The sequence below is a fragment of the Staurois parvus genome, unplaced genomic scaffold, assembly GCF_062004578.1.
Source record: "Staurois parvus isolate SC_StPar_1 unplaced genomic scaffold, SC_StPar_1.0 ptg000087l, whole genome shotgun sequence".
NCBI classification, from domain to species: domain Eukaryota; kingdom Metazoa; phylum Chordata; class Amphibia; order Anura; family Ranidae; genus Staurois; species Staurois parvus.
Window position 1 is genome coordinate 1,679,486 of NW_028317883.1, and position 6,168 is coordinate 1,685,653.

Sequence of the window (6,168 nt, forward strand, 5' to 3'; positions counted from 1 at the left end):
TAATAAAAGTAGCCTTTTAGAGGAAATGAAAACCAGGCTAATTAATATACGAGGAAAAGTGAGCAATATATTTTGAAGAGATTGGTAAATGGAACACGATAGGTTTGTAGTCTTTGGTATCGCAATTTGGAGAGTATCATTGATATCATTGATTTTTCTATCACAAAATTTAACCATTTCTGAAGTCCACATATAGTGGGCCTAGACAGATTTAGGTTGTCCAAATGTCCAGGACGTATGAAGAATTATTTTTACTATTAAATCCTAAATCTTCCACCACTGGAAAATGATGGAATCACCCTCACAACCCAGTGACCGAAACATTCAGGGCCCATTCACACCATTGCAATGTGGAAATTGTTAATTGCACCCCCACAAATTAACACCCACCAAAACACATAGCGGTTGATTTACTAAAGACAAATGGACTGTGCACTTTGCAAAGTGCAGTTGCTCCAGAACTTAGCAAATGAAGTAAAGCTTCCCTTTGCCAAGAATACCCAATCACATGCAAGGAAAATAAAACAGCTTTTTTGCTTGCACATGATTGGATGACAGAAGTCAGCAGAGCTTCTGCTCATTTATTAAGCTCTGAAGCAACTACACTTGAAGAGTGCTGTTGCACTTTGCAAAGTGCACAGTCTAATTGCATTTCGTAAATCAACCCTATAGTACCACAGTACGAGTTTGGTGCGGAGCAATTATAAAAATCATGCCTACTGTACTTTTTGTGGGTTCCTGCGCATTTGGCAATCCATTATTATTATTATTATTATACAGTATTTATATAGCACCAAAAAGTTTGCTCAGCACTGTACATTATAGTGGGGGACAGAACATGAGACAATACAGTAACAGAACAATACACGAAGGGTTCGAGGGCCCTGCTCCTTGGAGCTTAAAATTAATAGGCTGTCAAAAATGTGCTGCATGGAAATGTGCATATAATCCGCAGGTGTTGTGGTGGGAATCAGCCTTTAAAGCTGATTCCTAGTTTGTTTTTCATTTAAAATGGAAGAGGCCAGCATTAGTAGCAATAAAAAGCAGCTTTTGCAGCAACACTCACCTTTAATCCAGGGCTGTCCCCTGGAGTAATAGAGCATTACTGAACTGGAAAGCCCTCACACATTACATAAGTATCCTTCAGTGCAACAGTAAAAATACCAACCCCCAAACCCCCCCCCCCCCCCCCATTATGGGATAATAAGGGAAGAAAGAACCTGTGACCTTAATGAATCAGCCAAAAGACACGTGGAAAAAAGGTATGTCTTTGGGGAGGGGGTGGGATTGTTAGGTTAAAAAACACGTAGGGGTTGATTTACTAAACCTCTTGTGCAGTTCTGAATAGCAACCAATCAGCTTCCAGGTTTTTTTGTCAAATTTTAATTTAACAAGCTGAGGTTAGAAGCTGATTGGCTACCATGCACAGCTGCACCAGATTTTGCACTCTCCAGTTTTAGTAAATCAACCACGTAGAGTTCTACATTAACTTTTGTAAGCAAGACAGGAAATGGAAAAGAAGGCCCGGGGGGGGGGGGCATGGTTGAGAGAGAGAGGAAGGAAAAAAAGGTGTAGGGGGCGGTAAATATGAAACTTTCTATGATAGAGATAAAGTGATATTAAAGAAAGATTTAAAAAAAAAATAACACACATGTCTATACTTATTTGCTGTGTGTATCAGTTTTGCACAGAGCAGCCTGGATCTTCCTCTTCTCAGGTCCCCTGCAGGCTCTCCTGGCCCCTTCCTCCTGCCAAGTGCCATCTGAGCAAGCACATTGCTACGGGGGCACCCAAGCTGGCTCACTCCCCAGCTGTTGCTCTGTATGTCCAATCAGAGGGGCTGTTGTACACAGAAGGTTTTCTACCTTCATACGTAGATGCATGAAGGAAACCTTGAGCCTTTACAACCACTTTAATTGCTCCAGAACAATAGGATGAAATCAGGTTTTTGCAGTAGTAATATGGGATGTTTCTGTAAGAGAATATTATAATTTAAGATCTTATTTTTCACCTGATGCCAAACATTTTTTTTAAATTGTTTCTTTCATTAAAGGAATAAAAAAGGCACGCAAGGTTCACACTTTTTACTCCAACTCTGAAACAGTTTTGTGATCTGAGTTTCATTGCACAAAAGCTAGGCCTGTGATTTGAATGAAAGGTGTTTGCACCATCCAGTGATTATATGGGGAATTGCAGATTGTTCATTATATTCATCACTACCAAAGAATTTGGACAATAGTGAACTGCCTAAGTTTTAGTTAAATATCACAGCCTCACTTACACAGAACCCTGTTATACGCACAGGAAAAGAAATGGAAGCAACAATAATTAGCTGGGGTGATAAGCTCAGTGGTAAAAAGTGTTTTAGTGAGTCCATGCCTGTGTGAACTGTGGTTTTTAGGGATTGACAAACCGCATTTATTTAAAACGCAGGGGTGGACTGACCATTCGAGCACTAGGGCACTGCCCGGGGTCAGTAGGGGGCCCCATGAAATGCCCCTGGTACCTTTTATAGGCTTTTTTGGTGTGCTTCGAGTATGGGCAAGGACATGAGGGCCCCATGATCCCCTATTGCCCGGGAGGTGTCAATCCGCCCCGTAATAAAACGGAATCTAAAAGATCACAAATTGGTTGCCCATGCAGGGGATTTTCATCAACACAACGGACAACAAAAGTTCTGTACCACCTGGCTCACTCTGTAGAAGCACAGCTGCTGTTCTTACTGGTTCCTCAGACCATATCAACCAGCTCTGCTGGCTTTCTGGGATCTTCTGGCTCACCTGCTGCATGGGCCCACTACTGGCTTCTCAATAGTGGATCTCCTGGCACTCCAGGCTCTTTCACTCCTCACAGATTCCTTCAGTTCCCTGGATTCTCTCAGTTGCTTCAGTTGTCTGATTCCCCCAGGCAAACCCAGCTATCCTGACACTCCCGTCCCTAGGGGTAAGGAATCTCTCCAATATGGAGTGCTGTCTCTTAAGTAGATCACCTCTCCTAATGGGAGTACACCTGTCTCTTGGATGGAGCATACAACTGTCTAATGACGGGAGCACTGAGCTTTGGCCTGACTTTGCTTATGACGAGTGTGCACACCTGCACAGTCACACAGCCTGCAGGCTTCCATTAGGACCTGGGCATAGGATTGAAGGCTTTGGCCTACCCAAGACTCTAAAGCCTTCGGACACCAGACCCTGATCCAGGTTTACAAAACCTGGAGAAAACCACGTACCCAGTTTCCTCTACTCAATACAGACACTCTGGAGCCCTGCACTCTGTATTAGTGTGAACCCTGTGTCACTCTTCTCTAGACTCACACAGTGGCTGGACCTTGCACTGTCACATTGGCTATAGACATCAAAGGGCAGCTCGCCATGTGTGCATCTTTGTCACCCAGAACATCTTTAAACATGGGCAATAACTTAGTACATGTTAAGGACTGTAGGACTATAGTTTGGGGGAGACACACTGCGTTGTGTCAGCTTATTAAGAATAAATCAATATCAATCAGAGAAAGCTTCCTATCTTGGTTATTGCCAATTGCACAATGAGCCTCAGCCAAAGCTGTCTGTTGATAGCTCATAGACATTAGTGTGTGGCCAAAAACCACTGGCTTGTGAGACTGTCATATGAGGTCATATTTGTCTTCTGATCTTTTCCTATGTTTATATTAGGGTGGGCAGTAAATAATTAAGGCATGATCTGTGTGGATCTTAGGTATGACCTGGATTTGCAGAAACTAAATAAGTTTATTGGATGACTAAATTAAAGAATTCCAGGCATGGATATTTTATACATAGTTACAATCGTCCAGCTTGGACCAATGTAAGTATGTATATATTATGACTGGCTGGTGCCCTTAAACTGACACCGCTACTCCAATGATTGCCAGTTGCCTCTGTGTCCTGTGCAGAGCGGCTGCCCTGCTGCATTCTAAACACAGGAGGTCAGGCGTTTGGCACAGCTGCCATTCAGAGAATGTTTTGCATTTTCTGAATGAATGTTAAGCATTATCTGATTGCATGAGGTGGAGAGCGTGACATCACCACCTTGCCTGTCCAATTCAGTTTATGTATCTTTTGTAATCAATTTGTATTTGTCTTTATGTATTTGGTGCTTGAATTCGTTTGTTATCTGTAATAGTTTTTTTTATTTTTTTTAAATTGAATGGGGGGGGGGGTGACTTTCTCTCCCTGTTGGTTCTGTGGTATTTATTCTTGGGGTGGTAGATAATATTAGGCCATCCTGTTGCACCCAAGAGGGAGGTGCTCTTGAGGTGGAAATTGCCAACCCTACCTACCACTTATAATTAAAAGCAGACAATTAATAGGACTCTGGCCCTGTATAAACTTACCTTCCTTAGTAGAAACTGCACAAAGAAATTTGATAAAATATGGGCCAGCTGGATAGATGCTATGGTATACCTGTTTTTCTTAGAGCCATGCCTTACTGCTACAAGTTGATACCTTTTTTTTCTGGATCCTCTTTATGTTCTCCCTCTTCTTTTTAAATCAATTTACCTCTTGGTGTGGAGACTCTATTAATGTATTCTGAAGTTGGGGTGACTTGTTTTTAAAAATTCTTTATTCAAGGCACGGTAAAGGCTGACAAACTACATAATTTAGATCATGACATCTCAGGCACAGCTGAGTAAAACAAGTGCACCTAACAAACATACCCAATAAGTACAGTATTTTCTTAGGGGTCAGAGACCTCAAATGTCAATCTAAAAAATGATGAATAGAGACTCTCAAGTAAAGATGAGTAAGCTAACCAATTAAAAGGTGCAAGAACCTGCAGTGACCGTTACATATCGGAAGAACGTAACAACTCTCGATATTCAGATGAGCAAGAAAAAATAGATAGGGGGTACCATATATTACAGAACTTTTCTTATATATGATATAGGGATGCTGTGAGGCTCTCCATGTGTTTAATATATTGACATATATTCCAAGGAAATTGGAGGGGTTTCCATAGACCTGGGGTACAAGCCCTTGCCACATTTAAAAGGTAAACTATGAGTGAAGACTTGTATTGGGCCAACAATACCCTATTGATGTGTAGTAGATACCTCATGGGTTGATAAACACCCTGATCTTATGTATACCACTTGCCAGACTTGTTCCCAGAATAGGTGTAGCTTTTGAAAGCTCCAAAAAATATGAAGAAAGGAGCCCACTTCCTGTTGGCATCGCCAACATATGTTGGACATCTGTGGGAAAATCTGATGAAGAACTCTGTACCAACAAGACAGGATCTTGAAACCTGTTCCTGAAATGTGTTTGCAAATGAAAATTGTTATTCAAACAGTATAGCCCAGTGGTTCTTAACCTTTTTGGAGGTACTGAACCCCACCAGTTTCATATGCGCATTCACCGAACCCTTCTTAATTGGAAAAATAAAATATGATTTTTAAAATTCAAAACATAGGTATATATTTATACATAGGTGCACAAAATGAACAAAACCATTAAGAACAAAGAACAAAACCATTAAAACATGATTTTCACACAAAAACAAAATAATGAATATTTACCGCAAATCAGTGTGACTTCTGCTGTTGTCTTTCAGAGGCCAGTTCAGAAATGCGCGGCATTACCTTGGCAAGTGCCACTCTCATGTTATTTTCGCAACAAAGTCTGTTCCTTTTCTTCGTCTTTATGTCCAGCATCCTCGAAAAGGATTGCTCGCAAAGATATGTTGTAACAAACGGTATGAAAATTCATCCCCCATAGTAATTCATCCCCCATATAGTAATTCATCCCCCATAGTAATTCATCCCCCATATAGTAATTCATCCCCCATAGTAATTCATCCCCCATATAGTAATTCATCCCCCATAGTAATTCATCCCTCATAGTAATTCATCCCCCATATAGTAATTCATCCCCCATATAGTAATTCATCCCCCATAGTAATTCATCCCCCATATAGTAATTCATCCCCCATATAGTAATTCATCCCCCATAGTAATACATCCCCCATATAGTAATTCATCCCCCATATAGTAATTCATCCCCCATAGTAATTCATCCCCCATAGTAATTCATCCCCCATATAGTAATTCATCCCCCCTATAGTAATTCATCCCCCCTATAGTAATTCATCCCCCATATAGTAATTCATCCCCCATATAGTAATTCATCCCCCATAGTAATTCATCCCCCA